The 13,306-nt window shown below is 38.9% G+C and overlaps 1 protein-coding gene across 3 annotated transcripts in view; it reads left to right on the top strand.

Annotated features, from left to right (window-relative positions):
• The window catches only part of LOC141738900 (ubiquitin-conjugating enzyme E2 E1), a 46,883-nt gene that overhangs the window by 24,782 nt on the left and 8,795 nt on the right, over window positions 1–13,306 (top strand). The gene's annotated exons all lie outside the window — the stretch shown is intronic.

Genomic DNA, 13,306 nt, shown 5'->3' on the forward strand with positions numbered 1-13,306 from the left:
ACGTATTTGCTAACAGGACAGATCTTTAACAATGCATCGTCTGCTGCAAACTTTTTACTTTGAAAGTAGGAAAGAAACTTACTCTTTACTGGCCTAGTGCTCATTAAGGGCATACCTATGGTGATGTCTTCCCATTTGGAAAAAGGAAGTGTGGTAGGTTTTTCTGGCATGTGAATGAGAAAAAAGCTTAATATAGATACATACAAAGTAATGTCTTCTCCATCAACTTTTGTGTAATGCTGTCCACTTTATCTGAAAATGAATATTGGAGATGGAAAGGAGAGATGGAAATTATTAAAAAAGAAACTGGAGGAGTTCTCATGTGAAGACACAGGGATTGTTTCCTTCAGAAAATAGACTGAATATTTATTTTCCTTATTTTTATTCTCTAGAGAAAATAGATGGGAAGCTTATTTTCCTCTGTCTTCCAATACAAGAACAAAGGCATATGGAATGAGATTAAAAGATAGAGAAATCTAATTTATTTAATTTTTACAGAATGAAATTAGACACAGGGATTCCATGCTGCATTAGGTTGCTGAAGCTAGGAATTTAGCAAGCTTCAAAAAGACTCATACTTCTATGGAGGGCAAAACCAGACAGAATCACTGCTGCTTATTTGTAGTACTAATTTCAGAAGGGAAACATAGATGCCTGTTTTTGAGGCTCAGGTTGTTGCTGAGGCAGGGGAAAGCAGAAGACCTGGCAGGAGCCTTCTGATGCCCATCTCTGCCACATTTGACACTGGAAACCAGTCAGAGACAGGGCGTTGGAATAGGTGGACTGCACATCTGATCCAGCCCAGTGATCTCCTATGTTTCTTCTGATAAGCTAGTAGAGGAACAAAGTTCTGTGACAAAATTTGCATTTGACCTGTGTTCAAAGTCTTTGCAGTAATACTACCTCTATCATAGTAATGGGTGGACTGAGCTTTATTTTATCGCTGTTTTATAGGGGAAAACTGTGTGTAGAAAAAAGTCTTTGTAGGTCATGTTATAGAAGGTTTTGTGCATTATGAAACACACCTGCATGTATACGTGTGATAAGAGCACCTTTAAGAGTCATTTCCCCAAAGTATTTCCCATAATGTTTTCGTCAAATTAGTATCTGTCTCAGAGAATTGAGTCTTAAAGCTGAAAAGGAGTGCATACATACTGTGTTGTCTTACTCCAGTACTTAATCTTAAGGTTGATTTTAATCAAATTTCATGCGGGTAGTATCATTAACTCATGGCTTGAAAGTTATATGTGTGAGGTGTAGTTTCACATATACTTATGCAGAGTGAATTAAGAAAATCATTTTAGTATTGGTTAGTTTGCTACTCTGTGAATGATACTGCCATTGGGATGATTTTTTGTGTGTGTGTGATCCGTTTTGCTCTTCTGTGACAGGCACAAACTCAGGAGGAGAGAGCTATTTTCGGTTAGTTTGGCTTAATTGGAAAAAGAGAGTTGTCTCATAATTTTCAGTTGCATTTGATTAAGAACTCAATATATATATATATAAAATTATTAAAAACTTGTTTTAATTATGGGAGTGTTAGCTGCCTTTGGAATTTGTCTATTCTTACAGATTTATGAAGAAAACTGTACTCTAGGGGTTTTATTTGCTGACCTTTCTGAATTGAGATCTTGGCGTAGAAACTTAAATGAAGAAATAGCTCTTCATTATTTTATCTTAAAAGTTCAGATAGGATTGCCTAGACTGGTTGAGGAATTTTCTACTGTAATGTAAATACTGTAAATATATTTACATTGTAAACGTATTGCTGTTTGAACATCTTTATTTCACTAAAAGGAATATTTGAAACGCCTTTTAGTGAGAAAATCAAAGTGAATGAAGCTGTAGTGACTGGAAACAAGTCATTTTTCTTTGTTCTTAGAGTGCTTTTCCCTACCTTCATACCCCACATCCCTGTGATTTGTAGCTAATGATAGATTTATTTCTCTTCTTATGTTGATATGTATGTAAAATTGCATCAAGCATGGGTGTTAAAGCTGTCAGTTCTTCCAGGTGTTTTGCCATACTACTGTACGCTATTATGCCTGTTTTATATTTGTGCCTAATTATAAGTCGCATACTCAGTTTTTCTTCGGAAAATTAATAGTGTAAAATTAGGTGCAAACAATATATTCGTGGCTGTTTCAAAGTTTCATGGGTGTGCCTCTTAGTTTCTGTTGCTGTCTGTATGGAAATGGTTACAGCATAACAACTCTCCAAACATACCCAGAACTCTCTCCTGATCTTGTCACTCTTGCTCTAAGGTGTTACTTTTAACAATGCTGAGGTTAAAAGGTTAGAAATTGTAAACTGCTGTCTCTGAAACGGTGCATGTATCTGTGAGGTGTACTTTCCTCCTTCTGTCTCTATGAAATATAGTAGAAAAATCTCATGCTAGCGTTACTAGAAATCCAATTGTTAACACCATCCAATTAAGAAATGTGAATTTTTACTAAATGCCACTAAAGGTCCTTCTTTGTGGACTTCGTGGGTTATGCAGGATGTTTATGGGGAAAATATGTCTTTTTTAATCACTAGGAAAGCTTTCAGATCATGGGAACATACCTGAAGTATTATTTAACATCAGTGTTTTCAGCTAATTACAGTGTAAACTTAGCATGATTTCTTTTTTTTTTTTCATGACAAGGAAAGGCTGAAAATTAGTTTAAACTAAGAATGTCAATGATCAGCTGAAGGAGCAAAGTTTCCAAGCCATGTGGGACCAGGAATGATGTTGAGGGAGATGCCAGGACTTACTTGTGCTCCCTGGCAGTTCCCTTTTACTTGCCTGTTGCAGACTTCTGTCAGGAGAACTTAACTGCCACCCATTGATGATGTTTTTCCAGCTTATTAAATTGTTGCTAAGTCTTCTCTCTTTGGTGGAAATGAGGGAGGAGCAGACACCTGTGTGTTGGCTTTTATGTGTGTGAATGCGGTGTGCTTATTATAAAAGGTGTAAGTGATGTAATGCCCTAAGTTGAAACTCTTATTGCCTGGCACTTCATTGTCTTTAATGTTTCCTTACATTCAGAAGATACTTCCAGACAAAAATGTCATGAAGTGAAGGCATTAGGAAGTTTGAAAGTCAACGATGGGGGGGGTGGAGGGGGTTGGTGGTTTGGGGTTTTTGGGTTTTTTTTTCTTGTTGTGTGGGATTTTTTTGTTTTGTTTTTCGCTTTGGGGGAAAGTTACTTAACGTCAATTGCCAAATAGGGTTCTGGAGAAAAAAGATAATTTGTGAAGGACTATATCTGCCCCTTCAAGTTAAGGCGTGCAAGTTGGCCCCAAAACTGAATACATTATTTAAGAGCACTGCTTAGTCCTCTTGTGCCTCCCAATGTGGATTAAATTTATTGTTCCTAATACTTTGAAAACAAAACAAAACAGGGGAAAAAAAAAAAAAACCAAAAAAAAAACAAACCCAAAACTTTAGAAGGCCACCACAAATTCCTATTCAGGCTATCCTTATGTGTGTGAAAATGCTATCAAGAAATCAAAAGCCTGTTTTTGTTTTTTAAATCCGTTGAAAGATTGTTGCTGGTTTTTGTTCTGGTTGGTTGGGTTTTTTCCAAGCTTTTGCCCTCATGTCAGCTTCAGAATAATATTTACCTAAGAAAATGCTACAATAAATGCTGATTAGCTATTGTGACTGGCTCGTGTTTGCAACTGTTATTAATGAGAACAACTTGCAGTGGTATATAAACAATTTTTAGGAGCTGTTATGTAGTTAGCTGGCAGCTGTGCTATATTAAAGTGTAGGTAACCTTGTTTTACTTAAAAAGTAGTAAACTCGGATCTCTCAGTTAAAATTTCTAGTCTGTGCATGTTAAAGTTTCAGAACTCAAAGGCAGTGTTTTCAAACGACTTCTGCTGGCCGCTTTGATAGTTTAGAATTGTGAAAATCAGTAGAGAGATGCTTTGGGTAGTACAGTGTAACTGATTATATTTTGTTGTTTTGAATAACCAAATTTTGGGTTGGTATTGGGTGGTTTGTTCAATATATATATATTATTTTTTTTTTATCACCCGCGGTTAAATAGGCTAATCCAAGTGCAGTGATCTTGATTTGTTTGGTGAATGGCAAGGAAAGGAGTTAATGTAAAGAGTTTAATGTAGATGAAGGAGAAGGGGAAGACATCCAGATTAGATATTTTCTTTTTCTTTCTGGGTTTCCTGAATGGCTAAGATACATCCTTCAAAACATAATATATTTTGATTAGCAACATAATGTTATCAGCATCAGCATTTGTGTGCAGATGGGAAGCAACAGAATGATGCAAAGCCAAGATAATGGGATGACCTGGTTCTCTAGTTAAGTAATGTTGACTCTACCTATCCTTGATCTAATGGGAAAGAGATGTTGTTGGTATTGATTGGGTGATGGACTTGTTTTAATTTGTAGTGTGTTTTTAGGGTGGGTTGGTAGGTAGGTGGTAGGACAGGAGGACCAGTTTTGGAGCATGTTGTATGTGTGCAGATTTTTTTCTCCTCAGGTTGTGTTCTCTTTATAACTTAAAGTTGCATGTAAACTAGCAATCTTAAAATACTGCATCATCTGTTCTGAGTACAGACTTTAAACAGAATTTCCATAGTTCAGTGCCAGAGAGATGGTAGTGTATCTCTAGTCTGGCAACGCATTGGCTGCCCTGTTTAAAATGGCCCTTTTGCTCCCCATGGAAGTAAGAAACTACTTGAGGAGACAGTTGGGTGAAGCCACAAGAACTGTGTCCTTATTAGTTGGAGGAAGTTTGAGAATCTTGTCTGCTTTCAATTTTCAGCATAGCAGGGGCTTCTTGCCAAGTGTTACACATCATCTTTAACTTTCTGGGGCCAGTTTTTCCAAGCTGGTTTGTAGCTGCTGTTGCCCTTTCAATCTAAGTTATTTAGCGTATGCATTTCCTGATCTACAGAATTACTCATTATAATGAAATCAGTAGGGCAACCTGGCGATAATAAAGTCTAAGATAATGAGACCACTGTGTTATCTCAATGCTGGATAGGTAGTCTTACGAAATAGGTGGGATCCCTTCTTTTTTTTTTTTTTTTTTCTTTTTTCCTGAAGAGGGCAAGTGACTTTTGAAGAGAAAGAAGCCTCCAGATCCCACTGGTCCAAACTTAGCAGTTTTACAATTTATTTACTACAGGGCGCCTAAGTATTTACAATGTGCTGGGCTTTTTTTATCCATTTATTGAGACCACCTTTCATATTCCCACACTGATACCAACAGGACAGGAGATGGGCATGGAGGACAGAAACACAGATGCAGGTCCCAGCTTGACTCTGGAGTGACAGGTTAATTGTGGTGCATTTCTGTTCTCTCTAGTGGGTAAAATATGGTATTTAGGGGAGAGCCCTCTGATCATTTCAATGTTGCACAGTTGAGGCTGCATATGGGCGGGAATGGGGCATCATTGAACTGTTTTGTTGTCAGAGGGGGTAGTTTCTTTTCCATGTGCGGAGAACCTACTATGTCCCACTAATTACCAGGAGGAAGTAGAGCTTTTATGTTCTCTTGAGGGGTACACCACACTTGAGATTAGTGACACAAGAAATTTCATAATTATTAATAGTGTTGATTCTCTTTTATAGTCTCTAAATACAGGACTGTCAATTTGATGCTGGGCAACCACTTTAAGAGTATGTTTGCTTTATGAAAGCGTTAAAATTACAGAAACAAATAGGTTTACTAGATATTTCTATAGCAGCTTCAAAAAACCTGTTGGAACGTGAGGAGACCCAGACCAAATGATGTCGCTGCAAAAATGCAGCATTTGTGAAACTGCCTAGTTTTGCTTACCAATTGTAAATTACATATCTGTGCCATAAATACTAAATTTGGAAATGAGGTCTGATGATGTGAAGGAATTTCTGTCCTCGTGTTGGCAGCTAATAGTCCAGTTGACAAATGGCAGGAAGGAAACTGATGTAAAAATAACACAAGGTTAAGTTGGCAGAGCACAGTTTCTACCATCACATCTTCTTGTCATTTTAAATAAACGGTTGCTAATTGTTAGGCAAGTCAGATTCTCTTCTAATCTTTCCCAATTTGTTTTATTGTTTCTTGTGCAGAGTGTTATTAAATGGGAGATGCAAGGTCAAATATAAACCAGCGCATTTTAATTTATTTAATATTTGGTCACGGTGTCAAGCTAGAACTATGAGGAGAAAAGGAAAACAGATTTGCATACAATGAAAATAATTTCATTGACTACTTAAAGCCTGACATTTTCTGTGTTTGTGTACTGTATGAACTAAAGCCACAGACTTGCAGAAACAGTTGGCTTCTCTGTAGTCATGTTGGACACGGAAAATGTTCCTACGTGTAGTGGGACAAACTTCCAGTGCTTTGAGGTGGAGAAAGCTAGAAAGAAGCCACTGCAAAAGAAAAACGTAAGCCCTTGAGAGCTGAGCAAGCTGGTTTCATTTTCAGTTTTGGAACCAATGCTAAATGGATTAATTTCTCTTGAACCTTTTTGTGAGGACTTGCTCCTAAATTGAAGTGATTATTGTTAAACTAAATAGAGCTGCAGCACACTCCTGAGAGTATCGTAAGTCTCCTTCTGACCTCCTTGTTAACTGAGTTTTTATTTTAAATCTTTGAAGCCTGGTTTAAAAATCAAACTCTGCAGTGAAATTATTCAAGAGAGCTGGCCTTTTCACCAAGTAGTTTAGGAGTAACTTTACAGTAATATTTTGCAGAGACTGAAATATTTCAGGTGAAGGTCCTAAATTTGCAAGTACTCCTGGGCATTTCTCTTCCTGTTGTAATTGAAAAGAGTGAGATCTTGGCAGCGATAAGGCTCTTGGTTGTTGTGTGATCTTGTTGCCAAGTATTTTTTATATAAACTGGAAAACCTGGTCTTTTTTTTTTTTTTCTTCCCACAAAGAAATCCCCCTGAAACAGTTTTCCTTGAAGTCTCATAAATCCCTGCATTACACCTTATCAGCTCCATTATCAGGGCTATTTAGTTATTTAGTTCCTTTTTTTAACCTCGTAAGAATGTAATTCACTGCACCGTTTATCCTCCAGTTTAAGCTTTGTGCAATTTATGTGCAATTTTTCAAACCTCCCCTCCCCAATTTTACGTTAGTCTGATACTTAAGGGAAAAGCTTTCCCAGATGCTAAACCAGAAATTTTGTGCATGCTCTTCTTAGAACTGTGGTGGGATTTGTAAGGTACTTACCCTTGTGCAATAATATTGTGACTGCTGTTCTAAATGTAAGACAGAAAATACAGTACCATCAATGAGTTACAAGAAAAATAATAGTATTTACTGCTTTGTACTTGAAAACTATGCCCCTGAACGTGCATTAGAGGGAGAATTAAGTTCTGTTTTCACAATTTTATGGTTTGGATTGCTGTAACAATATAAGGTTCCATCTTTGCTCACTTACCTCTCCTTTCCCTCCTTTGCTGCCGCCTTATGTGTTAATTAAAGCCAGCTGCAACTTTTTCTCTTGCCGTCTTTTTCCTGCGTCTCTCATTGAGCTCATAGACATTTCACCTGTGGTCAATCCATCATTTTTAGCTAATGTTAACACAGAGGAGCAGCTTGGCTGTGTAGAATGACAGTGAGCAAAAAATATCACTCTGCTTCACGTAGTCGTGTGGTAATTCAGTATGTTACCTTTTACATTCCACGGTTGTCCAGGAGGGGCTTTGTTGTGTTGTAATTTATTTTTTTTTTCCTTTCTTTTCCTTTCATTTCCATTCTTTGACTAAAAATGGGAGGCAAAAAAATTATATCCCACTTCTAAACTACTTGACCAAAACATGGCTGGTCCAGGGTATCCTTTTAACTACTTTTGCCTTGTCTCGTTGAATTTCTTCCTAATAACTGTGTAATGTTTTAATGCTTATTTTATAATTGGAAAACCTGTGTAAGTTGTGTACATGAGCCTTTAGATTGCATTGTAGCATGCTTAGCAGAGTGGGGTCCTGTCTGTGAAGGAATGTCTCGGTCCTGTAGTAATAAAAACGATAATACTACATTTTGCTAGCTAAAGCATGTGCAGAATGTGACAATTTATTTCCAAAATTACAGCTATGTATTAATACAAAATCTTTGAAGTGACATTGTAGCCAAAGGATTAGCTGCTTTTTTGTTTGGCTGGCTTTAACTCTGTCCTTTGATGTTCCTATTTTTAACATGGCTTGCTTAAAGACCTGTAGAGCAAAATTTCTGTGAATGAGGGATTTTGTAAATGTGTGTTTTGCAATGGCTGAGCTAGATGAGCTGTCCTGCTGCTTTGTAGACCCTATAGCCACCTCCGCTAGTACTTTTGCAATCTCTGCACCAGATTCAGCCCAACAATGTACATGAGCAAGCTCAGTGGAACCACTTGGAGGGTGGACTACCAGAAAAGAAAGCATATTTACCCTGAGGTCAGGAATGGGGTGGATTAGGAGGGGGAAGGTCAAGGTGCACCAGAACTTCAAGTGAGAATGATATGCTACCTCCCTGTCAGTCAAAAATTGTAATGCATTTTGGGCTCACATCTTTAAGAAAAAAGAAAAAAAAAAAGGGGGGGGGGGGCGGGAAGAGACCTTCTAACAGTCAACTAAATATTTCCTAAAGCTGCCTAGTGTAAGGTGATGTGTACATGACCAACATCAATTCCATGTTCAGTTGTTCACAGTTTCTTACTACAAAATAAAGCAACAACAAAAAAAAATGATGTTGCTATCAGTTTGTAATGGCACAGCTTTACGTTGGGGATCATTAGATTCTCTGTCACCTTGGAATTCCCATGTGCTGTTAGTGTGTTGTTTGCTTTCTGATTCGAGCTATGTCCCTTGGAAAAGGTCATGTCTGCAGTGGTTTTGGAAATTATATTTTCCACAAGTGTGCAACTTCAAAACAGCTTAGCTTCTTGCATCAGACTCTTCCTGTTCAGGGCAAAATAGCCTCAAAAATAGCATCTAGGGATATGGAGTAGTTGGAGCATGAGCTTGTGGTATTGTTACTTGTGGCTTTAACTGAAACATATTGTAGTTTTTCATTAGCTGTTATTTACTTCAGCATACCATGAAATCGCCCTTCTTCTCATAACCCTGACAGATAGCTGTCTCTGGCATTTTTAAACTACTCTGCTAAATTACTTAGCTTTTAAAAGGAATATGCGCTGCTTTGGTATATCAGGATATTAACCTGGCGCCTGTAGCATCGACTGATTTTGATTTGTTTATCACTGGAGTGATCTGCCATTGCAAGTTTTTTGTATCTCAAAGAAGAGGAACTGAAGTATTCACCAGATCGTATTTTCACTGGAGGAAAAGCTTATGTTATCATTTGGTCAGCTCCTAGAAAGGACCAGGTAGTTTCCAACTTACTAGCAAGCTGACATGTACAGGGGGCTCTTTCTGAGTCATTCCCCTGGAAAGTACCAGCAGTGTGTTGCCAGGGATTTTTGTACATTAGCTATATGTGGTGATTGGCAAAAAATCCTGCCTTCCCTCCATGGCATAGGCAGACTTTGAGTGATTTGCCCAAGGATGCCCAGGCAGAGGAGGGAGGTGAGTTTGTGTGTGCAAAATATCAGGGTGGTATCACATAATACTTGTGGTGGCAGTTGTATCTGGCTGGCTTAATACAAAAAAGCACCAGGCTGGCTGTTAGGCCCCTCACTACAAGACAGACGTTGAGGTGTTGGAGCATGTCCAGAGAAGGGCAATGAAGCTGATGAAGGATCTAGAGCATGAGTCTGATGAGGAGCAGCTGAGGGAACTGGGGATGTTTAGCCTGGAGAAAAGGAGGCTGAGGGGAGACCTTATCGCTCCCTTACAAGTACCTGAAAGGAGGCTGTAGCCAGGTGGGGGTCGGTCTCTTCTCCCAAGTAACAGGTGATAGGACAAGAGGAAAAGGCCTCCAGTTGCAGCATGGGAGGTTTAGACTGGATATTAGGAAAAATTCTTCACTGAAAGGGTTATTAAGCATTGGAACAGGCTGCCCAGGGAAGTGGTTGAGTCACCATCCCTGGAGCTATTTAAAAGACGGGTAGACACAGTGCTTAGAGATATGGTTTAGAGGTGGTTGGTTTTGTCAGTGTTAGGTTGATGGTTGGACTCCATGATCTTAAAGGTCTTTTCCAGCCTCAACAATTCTGTGATTCTTGCAGACTATCTGTATTTTCAGCCTTTTCAATACATGAAAAAGTGTGTGTGTCTTCTCCATGAACACTTAATCTCCAAGACAGAATCCTATGTTTACAGTTCCTCGGTACTGCAAGGCACCTGAGCATGCAGACAATTTACCTAGGCATCTCCTAGGCATCCCCAGCCTCTGCTGCAGGCATTTCTAATTTCCCCGTTTAGCTTTAAAGTTGAAAAAGAACATGGCAGTAAAGGGAGGCAGAGCAAGATGAGGTTCTACCAAAGCAACACAAGGCTGGTTGGGACTTGGCCCAGACAGAACTTGGAGCTTGGTCTCGACTGTGCTGAGACTTTCTCTCTGCCTTGCATTTACCAGGAGGATTTAGACCACTGCTTCTAGACTTGGAAAGTTAGGTAGTCCTTGAACAAAAACTACCTTGGCACCGGGCAATTTCTGAAGGGTGTTACTGTTGTAACAGCTGTCCGGAGGATAAGCCAGCAGCAACTTGGGAACGATCAGGACCAGTTTTTACAGTGGGTGCAGCGTATCTTCACTGACTGTATCACTGTTTTTCCAGGGAAGAAAGATCTCGGTTGCACTGCTGTGTAAAACATGCTGCCTGATATGATAATGATGGCTTGGGATTCTTTTCAGTTCTCTTTTCGATGTCATCTTTTGCTCCATCTTACTGGACTTTGTCTCATTTCTTTCTCTGGAAGTGAAGAGGTTGTGGGCTATTGAGTTCAATACAGAAAGCTGTTGCTCTCATGCTCTTGTCTTGCAGTGAAAACAATTTCTGTTTAATTGGTTAAAATTGTCTTCCCAGTGGTCATATGTTGTACAGCTTTAAAATGTTGCTTTAGTAGATCTAGACACTTAATTTGAGCAGTGGTGACACACATCGGGCAAGGTGGCAGCTGTGCTTGTGAGCCCTGTATCTATGCATCAGTGAATTTCTTTTTGAAGCAGATAATTGCAAGGATTTTAAACAAAGAATGTAATCTTTAACCTTTGGCAGTTTTTATATCTCTACCAAAAGTTAATGCTGCTGCACTTATGCTGTGGTCCAGTATTGTCACTTTTCTATTAAGCACTAGGTTGTCTTGAGCCGCTTGATATTACCTAATCCTTATTTAAATCCGAGCAATATTGCACTCTGTAGTTGACTTGCATCTTCCTCTTTCAGTCTTTCCTTTATAAGAAATCAATGTTAATACGTAAAAATTGGACATGTACAGCTATTTCACTCTGTTAATTGAATTATGAAAAGCTTAAAAGGTAAGCTTAGTACATCACTGTTAGAGCCTACTGATGTCTTACAAAGATGTTGCACTCTTAATACGGAGGTCTAGCAGTATATTACTTGCATGCAGTGATAGCTCTAATTGGAAACCTAATAGGATACAAGAGGTTTCTAAGACTATTACAAATAATAATATGTTATTTTTGAAGTCTGTGGGATTTTTTTTATTGACAGTCCTTTGGGTTGAAGCTGGAAATAAAATGCGAAATGTTGAACTATTTCCTGTTGGTTCAGAGGGCTGTATTCAGTGCTAATCGCACATCACATTTCTTGAGTGCTGAAGTGCTCCCAGTTGGCAGTTCTCGTGATATAAATTCCAACAGTAAATCGGTGCTAACAAAGCTCGAGTACCTGTTCCGTTCAGTAGCTCCATCTTTAGGGGAAGGAGGGGAGGGTGATCGCTGGTGCAACTTGCAGTAATGACAGTGTGTCGGTAGGTTGCTAATACGTACATAAAGAGGTGATTCCTTGGAGTGGTGGCTAAGGGTGCCCCAGAGAGTCCTTTTCGGTAAGTTTTCACAGTTAAGCTGATGTCTTTCAAGAGGTAGAGCTTCCTGTCGAAATACAACGCTCTTCCAGTCTAATGCACAAGTGGTAGCTGGAGAGTACTGAGTGCCCAAATATATAGACCTGCATAGGACAGGGACAAGTCATTAAGGTGGAGCGGGATGCCAGGACTGTTCAGGATGGAACGGCTTTTACTTTGATTTAGTACCGATCTTGAGCTGTGCAGGGTTTTGTGCTCTGAGGAGAGAAACCTTTCCCTAGTGGCCGGTGCATCACTTTGCAGAGAACCTTGTCTCCCTTTACTGCTTTCTTACATGCTTTCCTGCCCCTGGAAGGACGCTTTTAGTCATAGCTTTGCTAGTGCTGAACTATTTGACAGCAGCATATTGTGAACTTTTATTTTTAGTTTAATCTAAAAATAAAATTTTATGTTTGGTGACAGAACTCCCTTTCTCTCCCCTGATTCCCCTGCTGTCAAGATCATGTTCACCAGTACTGCAAAGAGGAGGAGGAAGAAAGCATGTCTCTGAGCCCTGTTGTTAAGTTGAGAATTTATGTTTTTGTAATTGTATTTCTATTTGTAACACTGTTACTAGCACCTAGCAATTACACTGTTTTCCTTCACATTAATCAAATGTGTATTGTCATGCATATATTGAATTTATTGGATTACCTTCCCTCTCAAATAATACTGCTCCGTGATTGTTATAATATAAAAAGAGCCCTTTTTTTATCTTTCTGTCTTATATGAGCCTTGTTAAAAGAATGGGGAAAGAAGAGCAAGGCTGGTTTTCATTGTGTTAGTGTTGTTAAAATCCGGCCCCTTACAGAACCAGGGGAGAAGAGATTTCTGAAGTCATAGCAAAAAGCTGTGTCAGCACTTCCCTCTATGCAAAGGGAGTTTTCAGCTCTGGCATCTTACTGATAAAATACTACCGTAGCAGCACAGAAAGAAAGAGGCAACAATGGAGTCCTAAACCATTAATGGCTTTATAGGTTGAGCTGTACTTAGAAATACTCAGTGACATATGGCACACTACAGAATACAAGTGTCTGAGGATCTCAGTAAAACTAATTTTCAACAAGCAGACATTTGTGTTCTGTAACACCTTTAGTTTGTACGGCTCTGGGTGAGCTGCCGGCAGGTTAGGGAGAATCTGGAATTCGACAAAGCCGATTTGAGAAAGCCCTGTTTTAATTTGACACAGGCATTTTAATTCCCTTTACAAAAGCAGTTCCACAATGCAAATAGTATCAATGGGATGAGTTCATGTGGTCTCGGTTTAGAAATCAGTGTAGCAAAATTATATGAGTATAGAAAATTTTGACATTTAAGAGTATCATCATGTATTTGGCTTCATTCAATTATACAGTGAGCTTTGGTTTAGCAATAATACAGG

This window comes from Larus michahellis, chromosome 2 (assembly GCF_964199755.1).
Source record: "Larus michahellis chromosome 2, bLarMic1.1, whole genome shotgun sequence".
Classification (NCBI taxonomy): domain Eukaryota; kingdom Metazoa; phylum Chordata; class Aves; order Charadriiformes; family Laridae; genus Larus; species Larus michahellis.